At 45.3% G+C, this 18,821-nt stretch overlaps 1 protein-coding gene across 3 annotated transcripts in view; it reads left to right on the forward strand.

Moving 5' to 3' along the window:
* The first annotated feature begins 5,014 nt into the window (after positions 1–5,014).
* Positions 5,015–18,821, forward strand: part of CEP131 (centrosomal protein 131) — a 1,227,592-nt gene continuing 1,213,785 nt past the window's right edge. Inside the window, exons 1-2 of one of the 3 annotated variants that reach the window (XM_069655164.1) lie at positions 5,015–5,130; positions 5,855–6,126. The gene's annotated coding sequence lies outside the window, so the exon portion shown is untranslated. Of the gene's footprint in view, positions 5,131–5,854; positions 6,127–18,821 lie in introns of those variants that run through there. The other 2 variants (XM_069655163.1, XM_069655162.1) reach the window with 2 other exon arrangements.

The following is an 18,821-nucleotide window of genomic DNA, read 5'->3' on the forward strand; positions in this document are numbered from 1 at the left end:
TAATTGGATGTACAATTTGTCGAAACCTAAGTATAAACCGACGGTAAAAGTTGATGAATCCGAGCACGCTTTGCACTCCTTTCGTGGATGTTGGTGAGGGCCATTGGAGGATTGCATTCACCTTTCGTGTAGCCATATGTACGCCTTGTGGTGTGAGCATGAAACCGAGAAATTGAACCTGTTACATGGAAAAAACATTTTTCCAACTTGGCATACAATTGGTGTTGTCGAAGCTTCTCTAAGACTGCCCGGACATGGCCGACATATTTGTCCATGGATTTTGAGTAGATCAGAATGTCTTCAATGTAAAAAAGAGCGCAAACGTCCAGTAGTTCACGGAGTACATCATTCATAAAGAATTGGAATGCCGCGGGGGCATTGCATAGCCCGAAGGGCATAACCTGGTATTCAAAGAGGCCGTACTTCATGCGGAAGGCCGTTTTCCACTTGTCTCCCTCTTTTACTCTTACAAGATGGTATGCTCCTCTTAAATCCAGTTTTGTTTAGATTTGAGCATGTTTCACTTGGTCCAAGAGCTCTGGTATAAGTGGTAAAGGATATCGATTTTTTATTGTGATATGATTGATGGCTCTATAGTCGATGCAAGTTCTTAAATCCCTCTCCTTTTTAGGTATGAAGAATAAGGGCGAGGAGGCAGGTGACTTGGAAGGGCGAATGAAACTGTTCGCCAGGTACTGATCCAGGTAAGTTCTAAGATGCTGATTTTCCTGTTCTGTCAGAGCGTACATTCGGCTGCAAGGGATCTGGGCTCCGGGTACAAGATCCATTTGACAATCATAGGGTCTGTGCGGGGGCAGAACGTTGGCTTGCTCTTTTTTGAAGACATACTGGTAATCTTGGTATTCAAGCGGTAAGGAGCTAATGAGGCCCAACATGATTCCTTTTTTCGGTTTCAGATTGGTGTAATCTTTTTTGTAACATGTGTCAGTAAATCATAAGGAAATATCAGAACTCGTTTTCGCCAGTCGATCCTAGGATTGTGGGTCTCCAGCCAGGGCATTCCCAATATCATCTGGAACTGAGGAGCACTGATGAGATCAAAATTAATGTCCTCTTGATGCCCGTCCTAACTCAGAAGCTTGACTTTCTCTGTGTATTGTGTCACCGGGCCGGATGATAGCTGAGAACCATCCACAGCAGTGACGTTTTCCGATTTCTGCTTGTGTCAGAGAGGAAGGCCTATTTGGAGAGCCAAATCTTGGTCAATGTAGTTACCCACAGGTCCACAATCAATACATGCCTCCAAGGCATGTGTTTTTGATGGTTGCTTGTGATTCACCAAAAGCACTCGAAGGACTAGATGTGAGGTCTGTACGGATTCCCTTTTTCATGCTCGACAAGCGAACCCCTACACTTGCCGGGCATTGGCGTTTCCCGAGTTCTGTTCTTCTTCTTCATCAGTTTTGTCTGTTGCCCCAACCGTTTTCTTGTGTGGTTTTACCGGGCTGTCACGGAGGAAGTGACCTGCTTGTCCACAATATAAGCAAAGCTGTTGTTGTTTTGTTTTTTCCCTTTCTGCTTTGGTAAGGGGACTTCGTAATCCACCAATTTGCATTGGCTCAGACTGTTCATGTGGTTTAGTCTGATTCTCACGAGGTCGTAAGTAAACTGACTGTCCCTCTGATCTAACTCGATCCATTTTGCGATTCTGCAACCTATGATCGATTTGCACCGTCAGGTCTATATAGTCTGCACACCTCTCAGAGGGATTCACCACTTGCTCCAACACATCCTTAAGTTATCCACGTAACCCTCAGTAAAAGAGTATAGTCCTCTTCTCTTCTGGCCAGTTGGTCTGGGCTATGAGATGATTGAAGGTTGCAATATAGGTTAATAGATCTTGACTCCCTTGTCTGAGTGACAACAACTCGTTGTCCAGAGCTTGTCCTTGAGTATGACGGGCAAACAATTTCTCCATCTCATGTTGGAAATTCCCAAAGTTCCGGAGTAAAGGGTCATCTTGATTTACCAAAGGTATAGACCAGTCCGCCGCACTACCTCCTAAATACGAGAGTACAAACGCCACTTTGGCTTGGTCATTAGGAAAGGCTCCTGGTCTGCACAAGAAATGAAGGCAACATTGGTTCATAGATACAGCGAACATGTTTGGGTCGCCGATGAAGCGATCGAGAGGGGCTAGAGGCACTGCTCCTGGAAGAACCACCTGAACCAGTGTTGATTGTTGTGGTGTGGAAGAATGAGTAGAATGGGTCACTTCAGGCAGTGGAACCTGTCCTGCTTATAGCATTTGTCTTGCCAATTTGTCAGTTCTTTCTCAAGTTACAATAAAATCCCTCCGTAATGCATTGGTTTCCTGTCTTGAATCATGTACTTCAGCCCGTAATTCCCCTAGTAAGAGGGCTAACTGATCTGTTTCTGAAGTTTCCATAACCCCCAGGCAGAGAGTATTAGAGGCTTCGCGTTCTGTTACGCTCACCTGGTCTCTGGGGAGGCGTTGCAGCACGATTGCAGCCCTAACTGAACTTGGATCACCCCTTTCAGGCCTCTCCCTCAGTAGAAAAGCTATGAGCGGTGGTACATGGTTATACTGCTCCTGTGAATTATGGAAGATAAGCTCTCCGTCCTGTTACTTCTGGTAGGGGCACGTCTAACCTTGTCTTCTGTTTTACCTTGCAGGCCCCGCTGTCGACAATGGAGCGTGTCATGCTGCGGTGCCAAGATGAAGATTTCAGCGTTCGGGAAAGTGTAAAGATTAGTACTTGGTTCGCCGAAGAGATGTACAGGTAAGAACAGCTTCACCCAGTTGGTAAGTATGCTGGCAGGAAGCAGGATGTCCAAGAAGCAGGATATTCAAAGGTAAGTCTGACTTCAGGCGACGGTGAGCGTTACGCTGCTTGCAAGTGCAGAATAATGCGAAGCGTCTGTCTTGAGGATCGGGGCAGCTTATATAGCTGAGATCGTGGGCACGCCCATTAGAGCCGGCTTACCAGCCACACCTAGAGAGTGAGCACGTGCGAAGGCAATCCATTAGCATCCACACCCAAGAATACACTTTGGGCTGCTTAATGGATGGAATGTTCAAGGTTAATGCATCCTGCTTAATGGATGGAATGTTCAAGGTTAATGCATCTGAAGTGCTATGTCCATAATAAAAGCTTTTTGGTGTTAAATGGATTTTCTTGCTTACTTTTGTTCATGAGCCTGGTGCCAAAGGCGCCAGGACAGTGTCCACCCCGGTCTCCTGTGCATGTGACCCTTGCATGCCTGTGCCCCTGACTTCATGACCATGGCAGAGGCTTAGGAATCAAAGTGTGAATGAGTTACACGTGTTGATCCACAAATAATTACATCATCAAGACCCACTTATGTTGGTTTCACTTGTGTTGTTTAGGTCTTAGTAATTGTTTTATGTATTATGATCATTTTTATGACTATGTTTTATGAAATATGATGTTTTGTGATTAATAAAATGTGTTATAATTTGTAAACAAGACATACATATATTCCAGCTTTCTTGGAGTTGGTGGATGAGATACTCTACCTCCAGACACTCTTTAGATAACTGAACTTCTTTTTGTATATGACAAACATACTCCCACAGAGTAAGAAGTTTGTTTGATCCCTACCTGTGGCACCAGCCGTTTTGTGAATAGCACCACTTGATAGGTTGCAGGTGTGAGTCTCTAAAGGGACTGTAATTAGAGTGACATGTCACACCTTCACAATACTCCGCAGGCATCTTCCTCTTCTCATTATTAGTGTGGTGAAATAGGTTACTAGTGTTCAGTGCTCCTAGTCACCTCTTCCTCGTCCCAATACTGTAGTAGGTTGCATGAGAGAAATTGAGGGGATCTGCTGTACAATAGCCCATAAAGGTCGGGGGAGTGTTAGGTTGGTTCTCACAGGGAAAAGCGGGACACCATGTCTCCTCTGTGAGTATCCTTTTCCCAATCCCCAAGGACCCTCCACCCAGATGATCCTCCCTCGCTTCTCCACCCCCAGGCTCGGGATGCACGAGTGATGGGCATTCCCTGGCCGCCTGGGCAGAGGATCCATGGGGAGTAGGAGTGAGATACCCTCAAGTTTCTCACCACTGGAACAGATTTCAGTTTAGCTGAACTACTGTAGGGTGGATAAATGAGGAGGTATGTTTTAACTTCAAAAACAATCATTCCGGAATGGTGTAAAAGTAGTGGAATTTTTAACAGTAATAAATAAAAGTAGTGGTACTCTCCCAATACGTCCCACTCACTCTGACCACTGAGGAAATAACTATTGGAATAGAAAGTGTTTGTGAGCCTCGTACTTTTTTCCTGACGTTTGTGGAGGAATTAATATATGCCTCTGGACAATTTTATATGCTGTCTAAATTGATGTCAAATCAAGGTGATTTTAAACAGGCAATTCTGCCTGCAAACGTACTCGTCTAAAGGGTAATAGTAAAATGCAGCCATCAGCTGGCATAACAAAAACTCCTTAAACAAGGGTGCTCGGCCACGCTAAACTTCAAGCACTCGGCTTGCCTCGTTTTTGCTTCTTGTCCATTGAAAAGATAAAGAATAGACGTGGCATTATTTGTTGAAATCATTGTAAAATACAAAAAGTCGCAATGTTAAAATGTATGAAAGGGGGAGGGGGCATGTCATGTCTGCCTATATTTAAGCCAAAACTGTTGGATTTGCCAATAAGTGTTGCTAGTGTTTATCCTCTTTTATTTCTCCCAAACTAGCCCCTCCTCCCGGGCAAGCGGTGGATTCTTCACTCGTCCGCCATTCTCTTTCCATCCATCTGCACCCATCTCTTCTGTCGGCCGCCAGACCTTTAATAACTCGCCTTGCACGTGTGCAGCCTTGTCTCCCTGCAGCAGACAAAACAGTAAACTGTAATGATGCCGACTCCCCCTCCGCTATCTCAACCACTCTACCCTAAGAAGGTCCACCCCCTCGGTGATGGACAGCCATTTTCACCCACTCTTGTTCCAAGCTTTGCCAGACTGATAGGGCCTCTGAGCAATCATCTAACGGCAGGGGGCGGACCATCGTTGTCAGGGCGCTCTGCGTTGGTTGCTACAGAGTATCCATGTCTGTTTCATTGGCGGTTTAAACCGAAGCTGGAAGTGAGGGGTAGAAGAGGTGTCACTAAGGCGAGGTATGCTGTAGTGTCGCTAGGGGAGGGAGGGGGGTGCAGTCCGTGATAGAGGGGCAATAGGGCTGCCACGACCTAAGCGTTTGCAGGAGGGTTGCCAGGTGTGTTCAGAGGCTGCTAGTTAAGATTAGGGGTGCAGAGGCAAACAAGGGGGTGGTTGAGGTGCAGCAGGCTGGCGGGCGTGTAGAGGGGTCCCGTGGCTGTTAGGGAGGGCTAAAGACAGGTGCAGAGTGCTGCGTGTGGAGTGGAATGGGCTGTTGGATTAGTGCACGGGGCTACGCGAAGGGGCGTTTGTGATGGGGGTGCGGATAGTTTCTGGATGAGGTTTTGGGGTTTGGTAAAAGTGCACAGGGATGTACACGAAGACGTTTTCCAGGGCTAGGGAGGGCTATTAAAATGGTCCACAGAGGCGCAAGAAGGTCCATAGAGTGGGCAAGGGGCATCCGGCTACTTGGGATGGGGCAGTGGGGCAGGATGATGGAGGTGCAGGGAGGCTGTGTGTTTGTGAAGACCGGTAGTGTAGTTAGCACCAGGAGACTGTTTGTAGGCGCTGTTATTGTGTTGGAAGGGAGAGCGTTTTAAAGTATTTTATTTAGCACTTGTGTGTGTGTGTGTGTGTGTGTGTGTGTGTGTGTATATATATATATATATATTTTTGTTTTTTCTCCCTGGGCAGCAGTGTAATCGCAAACTGTTTTCTCTGCACGTTCGTGCTGTTGAATTTTAGATTAAGAACTCCCGTGGCCTCTTATCACCTTGGATTCACACGTGTTGTTGCTGGACTTCTCGAAAGGGAACGGACAGAGGGACGTTTTCATGTGGATTTCGTTTTTTGGGGATTTCTCCTGAAAGCTGGACCAGTAGGCTCCCACTTCCTGTTGCACTTTGCCCTCTTATTTTGGATGCCAGAGTGACAGGGGGCCTTTCCAATGCTGCCGGAAAGGCGCTGAGAAGAAAGAGGGCGCAATTTGACATTCCATCCTTGGAGTGAGAACTTTGGTGAGTGCTGTCCGGGAATATTTCCTTTTCCAGTAAACTATGGAAGTGTGTTAAGAGGGACCTATTGGCGAGGAGAGGGATTGGTATCCATCTGTCCATTGTCAATGTTAATAGCGTTTTGTATAGCGCGCAGCTGTTGTGGTGTCACAATACACTGTTAAATTGTCTGTATGAGTAGTAGCTGTAGAGCTTGGCTTTCCGAAGTGTGCTGTTTAGATGGATAGTACCTCGGATACCAATTGCTTATATGTGGGGACTAGCTAGTGACATGTGGGTTCCTAGGGGTGCTTCAAACTCGTGCCACAACCTTGTCCCCAATGCCACCTTTCGCTGAGGTTGGCTGTGTGGTGTGTTGTACATGCAGCGACCCATACATGTGTGTGCGCTAGGGCTCTGGTATTTGGTTCTGCACACCCCAACCATTTTCTATATAGGGTGGCCATGCCCATCCAACAGAGTCTACACCAAGTGTGCGGGCCGGAGTTACATAGATTGAACTGTATCTGGGTTGTGCCTGGAAGACGTGGTCTGCACATGATGCTTCATATTAGTGCTATGCATTCTAGACCTGCATGGCCTCCAGTGCAACCCCCTGCAGGGAGTTGGTCAATTGAAGTTTCCTGATGTAAGAGACTATCTAAGCCAGGTAGAGAGCGGTGCATGCAATTTAGAGAGAAGACTGTGCATGGTTGTGTGTCACATGAGTGATGAAATATAATATTGTTTTTTTGTGCTGCTTTATGCAACAAGACTTTCTCAGCACGCTGATGGCAGAAAAAACAATGCTGAATGTAAGGAAGTGGCATCAGTGTGCCAAAGGTTGATGCTGGAGGACCTCACGATCCCAAGTGCCCACCCAGTTCCATAGTAAGGATAACTAGGTACTAGCCCAGAGGACACTCGTGTAAATATGTGCACATTGTGTGATTTTTTTTTTTTTTTTTTTTTTTTTTTTTTTTTTTTTTTTTTTTTTTTTGCTCTTCATGGTGCGTCGCGATATTGTAGGGGCTCTTCAACAAGTACATGTGGCTCAAAAGTGTAGGTTCGATGCTGTGTGTCCAGCAGGTGGTGAAATATCAGAAAACCCATGGCATGTATCTGGATGTCGAATATCAAATGGATATTCAAGGCCATATATTTGGCGGCCAGTTTGGCGGGGTAATCCTCACTATATATTCGGAAGTTGGATAATTGCTGAGAAACACTGCAATGCATCTGGTAAAATAGAGAGGGTTTCACGAGACTGATGTGGAAGCATGCATCACACCTAGCTGACAGCGCGACTACCACATATGCACTAGACAGACAGTGCAGTAACTGCACTGTGTGTTCAGTGTCCACTTAGCAAAATTGAATGTTACCTTTCCAGCAATTGGATAACGTCCTCGCTATTTATCAAACAAGTGGAGTAACTATTGAAGTATTCTTGCTATATAGCAGGCAGCCTGATAAATGGTGAAGAACATTTGTGTATAAGTACTAGGCATTTGACAGACACTGCTATTATATGCCCAGGTACTTGCACCTGCTCCCAGCAGCAGCCAGTTAATACCACGATGGCAGTGCTTGGCAAATGCCTTTCTCGTGCCTACACAAAAGCCAAAACTGTTGGTATTGCCAATGCGTGTTTGCCTTCCACCACAGACCACATTCCGGATACCCAGGCCACAATATTCCAACCCTGGGACAAGCCGTGACACTGTGCAAGCACTACAGTGATTGTGTGCAGTATAAAAGCTTGCTAACATAACATTCACCCAACAGTAAGTTAGAAAGTGAGAAATCCCTGCCTGGCATCCGACAGAACTCCAGTGTAATGCACTCATTTGACATGTGTATGTTCTGCTTAAATCACTCAAACGCTGATTCAAAGCGCTGTTATCTAACTGCAGATGAGGCCAAAAAGCAGAATTTGCCTTTGGGACAGTAAGCAAGTAGCAAGCGTTGCAAGGATTATTTACCAGTAGTCTTCGTTACGCCTAGTCCCAGTCCATTACTCTGTGTCCCGAAGCAGGACCAGACGCCCCAAGAAGTTGGATCCGCAGTTTAGTAGGTAAAAGCACAGAGAACTGGATATCGTTTTCGCAAAGTCTGCGCTTAACCCCTGCAAATGATCTGGAGGCCGGGACGTTTGCCGAGAAGTCAGAGAAAACCTGAAATGTGTCTGTCGTATTACAGGTCTCCTTCTGCCGTGCCAACCGAAGGATAGTGTTGCAGTCCCTGTATTTCAGGAGACTCGCTATGATGGTCTGCGTAGGGGCCCTGAGGACCGGACTACTTGCAGGGATCTGATGTGCCCTTCCCTAGGGAAGTCAGGTCACCATTACCAAAGACTGTTCTACAGAGGTATTCCACAAGTTCCTCCATCTTAGATTGGCCTTGTTGTTCACTTTTCCTGACCAGCCTGACATTATTCCTGCGAGCACGGCCTTCCTAATCTTCGTTCTTGGCTGAGACTGCTTTAGGCTAGACCTCCAATACAGACACCCTATTCGCCAATGATGTCGTGATATTTTCAATGCCCGAAACACCATGTGCAGCATATCTGCCTTGGGTGAAAGAAAGAGAGTCCAACTTGGTTTCCATGGTGCCAATTCCATTAATTGGCTGCAGAAAAATCGCCTTGATATCTGGGTCTGGCTCCTCGCAGGTGTCAGACTGAGGATATAAAAGAATGTGAAGGTCCATTGACACCCACCCTCAGGTGGTCGCCGCACTGCGAGCCACAGGCAACCTTGCCACCCTTGCAGGTTCACTTGACCAGAAGTGGCCACAGAATCCACTGACAACCACCATCAAACAATCGATGTGGGCTGGCTGCTCCCTCTCAACAGATTTGCCGCTCACTCCAACCGCCAAGGGGGGAGACAGGACAGCGTTGCACCCCTCCAGTTCCGATGCCTAGGGAGACTGTTGTCACATTGTCAGCGGTCCCCTCCTCAACCCCTGCATGGCGCGGCAGGCTGCCTAGACAGCCGCCGCAGGCAGGGGCAGGATCGGTAAGCAACTGGTGTGGGCCCAGCAGTGAACCCCAACAGGCCAGACTCCTCTGCATAACAGTTGGGGGGGGGGAACAAGCCATTGCTGTACCAACATGCTTCTAGATTTCAGGCGTAATCATTGCCAGTATGTTGCCCCCTGCTCTTCTAGTGGGCGGAGTACCCCACTTCCAGTCTCTGGAGCGGACCGCCATCTGCCAGGATCTGCAGCCCCTACTTCCTTGGCCAGGATCTGCTATGCGGCACCAAGTCTGGCCGTACTGTTGAGCTCCGAGATGTGCCCTCCTCGCAGCTTGACAGATCTCGCTCTGACACTCTGCAGTACTCTGGGAGCCACCCCTCCGCACTGCTGGATCTGCAGCCGGCCTGACTGCTGCTGCAGGCACCCTCCATGCAGACACTGATCTTGGTTCCAGCGGGTGCTCACAGCCAACAGATCGGTTGGAAACTCTGCCACCAGTCTCGAGATACTCTCAGACAGCCGGGGGCACCCTCCAGCGAATCCAAGCCAATCCACCGCTGCTGATAATCGGAATTACTGTGGGGAGCTCAGGGTTCGAAATTAGGGGAGCTATGTAGCTCCTGCGCCTAGCATAGTAGAGCCTTGGTAGCTTGAAACCAATAGCTACCAGGAGCTACTTTTGGCTATAAAGGGAGTGAAGCTTTACTAAAGGGGACTAGGGTGATGGCTGACTCCTGAACTTAGATGAGGTAGAGAGGGACGTGGAGGCAATGCCAATTTGGCCAAAACAGAATATTTTTACTTTACGTTGCAACATTTCTTTACTTTTTGAAAAACAGCTAAAGTATACAATTTTCTAGTTATTAATGCACTACGAACATTTGATGAGAGTTTATCACCTACAGTTCTTTTGGATCACTGTTTTTGATTATGATAAAATACTTGATACTGGTAACACCATGGTACATGTACTAAATTTAACATGGCCTTCCACTGACTAGCTCTAGCTAATCTCTGAACAAAAAAGGACAGTGTATACAGTCGGGGAAAAACGTGTCTGCTATGTTTGGTCAAAAATACCTTTTTGGTGCTCTCACTACTGTTCTTAGATCTAATTCTGAGCCCTGATGTGATTTTTTTAGATGCTAAAATGACCCTCAGATTTGATTAAATGGAGTATTATCACTTAATACAAATCCAGAAGTTCTTAATGAAAGAAGAAAATCAAATGCTCATAAACTGGTTTCCAAGGTACAAACATGGGGAAGTTAATGGATAACCAATCGGATGTTAAAAATTATAATGGGAGGCAATGTTGCTGACTTCAGTAAACTTATTAAAGATGATCATAGATCATAGAATGCAGGCAAATCCAATCCCTGAAGACATCTCTTTGCACATCCAAAACACATTTGCATTATCTTAAGTGTATAAGATGGGGAACCTGTACTCCCGTGTGATTGATTATGAAAGAGGATATTTTAGTTAAAATAGCTACTCCGAGAGTCTCCAGGGCTCTATGACCCAAATGGTTATCGAATAAAGTTTTTTAAAAAGGGTAAGGATCTCTGGGCTTATATATTAGAAATAGTATTTTTTTTTTAGAGTAATCAAAAATCAAGAATGTCCTAAAACCTGGCATAAAGGGATACTAGTCCTGATCTATAAACTGGAGCGGGAGAGATCACACAAATAAATCTATTGCCTTTCTCGATGTAGATATCAAAGTGCTAGCGTTGTTTCTCCTTAAAGATTTGGAAGCGTGGGCTCCTGCAGGAGGCAGTTTGGCAAAGTTTCAAACTTGCTTTAGAAAGGTCGTGAGTGCAACTATAAATAAGCCACCTGTTTATTTGGCCTGCTTGGATCAAGGTGTGCCCTTTGACCGTGTTGATTGAACCAGTTTGTAGAGAAAATTGTCAGATTGAGGTGAAATTAAAACTTTATTGGATAACAACAAGAGTGTGTTTTAGCACTGACCCTTTTCAATCTTTCTGATTATTGGTGAGCTGCTGTATGCAATCGGGGCTTATGCAGTTAGCTTGGGTCATCTTCACGTCCTTTGGCTATGCTTCTCTTTGATACCACATTGATCGGTCTCCAGAGAGGTTTACTCTTGATGGAAACATTTGCCAAATGAAACAATTTATTGATTAATGTTAGTAAATCAAAAATAATACATTTTCAGTGTGCTACAAAATAATATACCCATTTTAGTGGACACTAAATGGTGCTGTAATGGAGGAAGTAAAGGATATCTGCTATGTAGGACTAGAGGTGTACAGCTACTGTAGCAAAGGCAAGATCTGGACACAGATGAGGAAAAAATTGTCACCACTGATGGCTCAAATGAAGACAATTTTAAGAAGATTTTGGAGGTTTGTTCTAATACCCCCATATTATTTTTTCTAAGAAAAAATCATTCCGTACATTTTATATGGAGCACAAAGTATAGTTCTACATAATTGGGATTGGTTGTCAACTCTTGAAGTCTAAGTATGGAAACCAGTGCTAAGACTACTACATGGAAGGCAGTGATGCAATGAAAAATGCTCAAACTTTTTAAAGATCATGTATTGTGAGCTAGACAATATATATTGGGATCTAAGACCCTTGTATTTGAAGGGGGCAGTTTTGGAAATGAACAGCTATATGAAATGCTAGCAGAAAGTACCCGTACTATGCACGGGTTCTGTAGACAGACATGAAAATACTCTCATCAACTGTTGAAAATCAATGATCTCTTAGGTTGCTGTTCTGAGTCGCTTAACGCTTGATGTGCTTTGCACTCTGAAGTAAATTGCACTGAGAATGGGTGTTGCACTGAGAATGGGTGGTGTTGGCTGGCTGACGTACCCCGGAGCATACGTGGAGGGAATGCGGGAGGTGGCCTGCTGGAGCATACTCCTTCTGTGTGCTCTCCCCTACAAATATCTTGGAAACTGTACATTCTAGGGCATTGAAACATGATTTTCAAGGTTCCATAGGGACCTTTTGGGTTTTGTTCCTCGCATCGAGACGTTAAAATTAGCTTTGTCTGGTCCTTCTACAAACACATTGATGCTTTGCTGATTTCAGGCATCTGTCTCACGTGTGAGGGGGCTGAAATCTGGGACAAGGGGTAGGGTATCCAAATATCATGTAGACAGTAATGTCCAGAGGGTCCTCACGGTTAACTATGTGAAGTTTGGTGCAGATTGGCGGAACTGTGTAATTGTATAAGGAAAAAACTATCAGATTTTCTGCTTTATAGATCAGTGGTATTGAAATGCTGTTGTGCTGCATCACCCTTGAGTACACCTATTGTTGCTCAGCCAATATGAAGTACAAAAATGGTTGTGGGTCCCCCCAGATGCACATCTGCTTATATTTTGTATTGAAAGCGGACAACATACTCCCTTTTTGAAGAGCTTTGTGCCCCCCTGGATATCCTTTAGGGGCCCGTATGGGGGCCAGCGCCACAGTTTGAAGACCACTGATAGATATATATTGAGAGAGGGAGATTGTGAGTAGTTTCTAATTAATGTAAATTTAGATCCACTGAGGCTATGAGGGCATATGTGAATATCTCATTAAGAAGCACTGTGGCAAATATAAGCCTTAAAGAGTTTGGAGGTAGCATAATTAGGAGACAAAGGGGTTTTCCGCTGTATTTGGTCAAATGTCCTTGTCCTCCATCTAGAGTACTATTTATGAAGGTGAGAACGAATGCACTTCGCACATTAGAAGTCATAGGACCTAGACCAGGATTTCCCAAAAATCTAAGAATGTGTAGGTTGTGCAAGAATGGGGACTGTGGAAACTATGGGCCTCATTACGAGTCTGGCGGTGACCCGCCGGTGCTATCGGCGGGTTGCCTCTGGACGCGTAACATCTTTCTGGCGCCTGATATCCCGGTGTCACCGGAATATTGGAAGTCATAGCCAGAAAATGTTGCCCATTCCCGTGGAGTCCCATAGGACACCATGGGAGTGGGGCGACGGAAGCATCGGCACCGTTGCTAGCGGTGCCGGTTCTTCCATGACAAGTCTGCCTACCGGGACTGATGCGCCCGGCACCTGCCCGGTGCAATGACCACTACAGGCAGATTTGTACTCTGGCGGTCCGTAAATGGTGCCGGAACGTTGCTACCGGCACCCTTATTTCTGGACCGCCACACTTATAATGAGGCCCTATGAAGCATATTATAATCTATTGTAAGAAGGAGAGAAAACGTCTCCTAGACTTCATGCGTTGTTTTGCATGATGAAAGGTCCATCCTTTGGGAAAGAATCTCATTGCTGTTGGATATAATAATATTTGTTAATAACATTGGTTGAAACATTGTTTTAGAAATCAGGGAAGAGTAGTTGGGGGAAATGAAGAATAATGGACACCCTGATAGGGAAAATGATTGTTGCTTTTATGTTATGGTTGTTCAAATTTGTAGGGTAATCTATTGTGTGTGTGTGTGTGTGTGTATATATATATATATATATATATATGTATATCAAACGCGTCGGGTCGTAGACTTGCCCCACGGCGTCCTGCCGCTGTTTTTTGTTGCTATTATTTGTTTTGTATTGATGAATAAAAGTGTTTCGCCGTTTAACTGGTATGCTAATGAAAAGACCTTTCCTTTTGTGTGTTATCCGGCTGAATTGCGCGAAGGTTATGCTATTTCTTGTACTGCTTGCGAGCTGACTCTGGGAGCCTGCGCAGTCCCGTGTCCCCTTCGGGACACCGTTTGGTGAGTTACTGTTTGCATGTTGTATCCCGTGGTTACCGATGCCGCGGCTTCAGAATATTAATGAGCAATGCTTTGCTGCTTCTCGCCTGCGTTTCGTTTTTCTCTACAAGTCTGTCATCTGCGGAAACGTCGAGGACGCTTTTACGCCGATCATGTCCGAGGTCCACCTTGATGGTTTCCACAGAGACAAAACCCGAGAGCTGCTTGTTTCAAAACCCCTGGGAAATGTTTCCACAGAGGAGACAGATGAGGGAGGTGTTGTCCGGAGGGGCATGCATTTTTGTTTTTGGAGTCGCTGGATGGATGTTGCTTTTTATGTGCTGGTTGAAATCGATACAAAGAGGGGTTTATTTGTGTGACTAAGCACTTTGCAATAAATAAGCTGGTGGGGCAATTCGGACTGAGGTGGGACCCAATGGCAGTCTCGGCATACATAGCTGTCAAGTGGCCCCATGCCAGACTCGACATCTGCAGCGAGTTCAGGCTTTTAACCTTGCACGCTGGGACTGCTAGACCCATACTTACAATTAGAAAACTAAACTACACGTCCCAGAACTCGATGAGAAATTCCAAGAACACTCGCGCATGACATGAATTCAGTTGGCAGACATGGGTTTGTCAACCCAGCCGCCGCGGGGGTCGGGGGAATAAGTGGCTCTTGCACTAAGAACATATCTGTAAAAAAAGAAAAAGAGAAAAAGGGCAGCACAGCCAATCATTTACAACCTTGTTTTTTTTTTTTACACATAGCTACTGGATAAAAAGTTACATGTTTTAAAGTGTCATGCATGATGTAGGGAACCACATAGAAAAGTACTGCCCTGTTTGGTGCAGCCCAGTGTTTGCCCAGGCCTGAGGTTGTGGCCCAGTGCCTTGCTTTTGGGACCGACCATGGCAGCCCACACGCTGTCTATAGCAATTCCAGGTAGAGTAACGCATTTCTCCACACTCTTAACACCACTCTGACAGACACCACAGATAACCACATAACCAAATGACATTATCAACCTGGACCATACATTAACCACTGCTGCAGACAGCTTACAAAATATCCAAAACTTACACACCACTGAAAGCCCTATATTTTCAAATCGGCACATTTCAAAATTGCAACAAATCAACCTTAACCCGCTCCCACTACTCCTAGGCCAGTCCCTACCCCACCTCTCACAGAACATAAAACAACAAGAACCCATGAAAACACCAGAAGATGTGTAACACAAAACGAAATAAAATTACAGGTCATATTAAAGAGTTTCACACCTTCGCCTGTGTGGGAGGGGGGGGGGTGTTTTGGACACCCCAAACAACTTTGGCGATTGATAGCAACGGGAGTGAAAATTAACATTAGTTCTACTGCAGTGAGCCTGCTATACCAGAATCTATGGTTCCTTGACTGACTAGCGAGACTAAATATAGACCACTCAGACGTCCAATAATAGTGGACAGACTGACCGAAATGGTTAAAGGGCCTTAAATAATTCAAATGTTAACTTTACTCTCATGGAATATTGCAGGGGCTAGAGATACTTACATTCACCCAAATATTAAATCCATACTTGTGGAGTATTCTATTATTCTCCTGCAAGAAATCTGGAAGAGGGAGGACTTCGTTCTTGATGGCTCTAAAACGTTTCAGGTCAAAGCTAATAAATGGAAACATCGGTGGCAATATGTTGGTCTAGCTGGCTGTAACATTACGGATTTGGGTGAGCACTTGGAAGCCCCTATGCAAATGTTTAAAATAACTCCTAAAAGGTGGACTCCACTATACATTTTGACCAGCCCCTCTAGAAATAGTCCTAGGGATTCCCTTAGCAGGATAAAAACGGAAATCGAAAATCTCATATCAGTGGCCTGATCAATATCTAAAGATCATTGGTGGGGGCGACTACTACACCCACACCTTCTCCAATCATCCTCCTTTCACTCTGTCACATCCTACTCTATGAAGGCCTCACTCACGCTCACACCCAATTACCACTTTCTCCCACCAACCAATAACTCGCCTTTCACATGCTTGCAGCAATCTTCCTCCACGCTCCTCTGCTTGGTCTTTTGGTCCTCCTTTGATCTCACTTGAACCCACACCTTCATGTTTCCTGTGCCCCTTTTCCCCCCCAAACCCCATTGGTTCTCTCCCTCATGATGCTCCCTAGGCCAACCGCTGAGTTTCCTCTCCCCAGGGGCTGGGTTGCAGCAAAGAAATCGCATAAAGGGCTTTTGGCCATGTCCCCCTTCTTGTATGCGGATCTGCTGGCAACCCGCTGAGAATACAATACATGTTCCAGTCCGCATCAGTGGCACCCAAAGGGCCGGTTCAATATGGGGACCATGCCACACTGCTGGTGAAGGTAGGAAGAATGCTTAAGTTTGTTTCAAGCAGAGCGTCTAGTGTCCCCACTTGATAGTGGACTGCTCCATGGTCCTGCTTGGGGTACGATAAATGTCACAGTACATGTCTCATACAGTGCTGGCGTTGCCAGTTGGATGTGCACATTCCTCTGCGGTTCCGCACTGCCTCTTAGTTGGATCGCTCACTCTATCCTGCACCACTAAATCTTATGGGTGATGTATTCTTATGGGACGAACAGAAAGAAACTGGCCAGCATTGCGCAATACAGACATGGGGTTAAAAAAAAAAAGTAGGTGCTCAGTTCGTTCAGCCAAGCACAGGTAGAAGGGATTGCTCTCCACCCCTGAAATCCCAGACCTCTCCTCGGGGGCAGGACAAGCACTGGTAAAATCATAGATAGGCGTCCTGTCCAGCTTGAAAAGCGTCCGCCTATCCTTTTGATAGGGTCAAGTCGCCCACCCTGTCACATAAAACAGGCTTCTCAGTAACCCAATAAATACTTTAAATAATGGTGTAGGGTGGGGTGCCCTTGCATTTTAAGGCCAAATACGCACAGGTTTGAGCAGCAATGCTTTTTCTGCAAGCAGTTTAGAAGGAACTAAATAATTTTTCCTCTAGTCAATAAGCAATAAGAAGCGTGGAGCACTCCCGACAGTGGCAGAGGTTGGCCGCAAGATCGGTCACTGCAAGATTCAGGGTAGCAGAGCGTCCTCTGTCTTCTTTGGAGCATATTCTCAGTTCCATGACAGTTGACAGACGGACCCCTCCAACTCCCGTGGTTTGACTTAGGCAGGTGCCAATGCACACTCCCAGGTTTAATAGGAAAATTGGAAGCCGAGCGATTGCATTTTGAATCATGAAAGAGTATCCTCTCAAACTTTTGGTACCCCCATCACTGGGAATGCTACATTTCATACATTCCTGGACTCCCTTCGGGCTATCTGTATCCATGCATTCTTCAACAGAAAAAACTCAACGCTATATTTCTATAATGCAGGGCGTTCTTTAGAGCATCACAGTAGGATGTATCCCACTGTAGCCAGAATGGTTGCGTTTGACACCAACCAGTGTAGTTAATTTATATAACTGCAAGTTGATTCACCCAATGCATTTTGAGGGCACCTCAGACCTGAACGTTCTAGGTTGTCCTATGCTGCACATCAGTGGTGTTTTCGATAAGTCTGCAGGTAGGGACTCTTCTGGGTAAAATTCAGTCAACCGATCAGGCAAAAGCCAACAAATCGGGGCCAAGCGTCCTAGATACGATTTGAATCTTTCACCCCACAGAGTGCATTACCCAGATTAGTAACACTGGAAGTAATTGCCCATGCTATTGTCCTCCTGTTTCTAGTGTAAAAACATTCCATCACGTTTGGAGGCAAGTGCTCTATACTCCCCTAAAATTGGCAGGTATAGGAGCGCCAGTGTATTATACGCTGAAGACCTTGTGGTGTTTTATATTATATTATAATTGTGTTTTTTAAAAAAAATGTATAGCTGTGGACCTGGGATTCGAACCTGTATTGCTCTGCATCGTCTTGCTTCCAAGACGAGCATGTTGCCACTCAGCTAAGCTATCCATATAGCTCAGGTGAATATAGTGGAATGAGGAATATATTGAATGAACTAGCCTTATTCTCAAATAAAGAAAATGGGAGGTGAACTTGAACAAGACATGTTGGTGACGGGCAGAAAGATAGAGTAAGATGGAGTAGAAATGAAATTAACGCTGGGAAGTATTGATAACGTGAGGAGCTACTTATATTTGGGGTTGGTAATGAGCTTAGTGCTCGATTTTAATACATTTCTTTTCACATAAAGGAGGCCAAAAAAAAGAAAAGCCTGCCAACTTACCCTGCTTGTCATGCAATTTGCCAGGAAGACTGCGGGATATACCATGCAAGGCATCTTCATACTTTATAGGCAGTGTTTCTGTCCCATGGTGCTATATGACCTGGAGGCTTTAACTATGAACAAGACTTTATGCCTGGATCGGGTGAAAGGCTTTTTTTGGCGTACCATCTTCAAATCAAATTCTTCCACTCCAATGGAATACTTAAGATTAGAGTTGGAGCTGACCTCACTCTGTGGCCAACTACTGAAAAAGAGGGGAGAAATGTATATAAAATCTAAATCCTCCCCTATAGGCCTGCTGTTGAAGTCAATGGGTGAAACTGATGGCAAGAAGTACAGAAGAGTATTAGTTGGGCCCCATGATTTAAAAACTGTGGTAGCTATGAGGAGTGCAAAAAATCCTTTTAGCCGAAGGTGGATTAATGGGACTGGAATAAGAACTTTACCCATATAGCAAAATTGCAGAACTATCCACAAGTCGCAAATGTGATACATAGTTATCAGAAAATCCAGCCATATCGCCTTAGTAGTCCAAGTCCAGCAATTCTAAGTATGTTGATGCAGTTGCACACTAAGCAACTTCCACTGCTCACTATTCATAGTGCACAGTTTAAAATGCAATCAGAATTAAGTCCCACTTCCCTAGGGCCCTGATTATGCTACAGTAAAACGTCGGGTCTTCCCTCCTACCTCTGAATTTGTTTCTGGGGCAGCATAGAGGTCGCTGGGGCACTATTCCGTTCTCTTGAACTATGATAAAGGAAATGCAGAGTAACTGATGTATAACATTTTACAGAG

This window comes from Ambystoma mexicanum, chromosome 3q, assembly GCF_040938575.1.
Source record: "Ambystoma mexicanum isolate Mex_15411 chromosome 3q, UKY_AmexF1_1, whole genome shotgun sequence".
NCBI lineage: Eukaryota > Metazoa > Chordata > Amphibia > Caudata > Ambystomatidae > Ambystoma > Ambystoma mexicanum.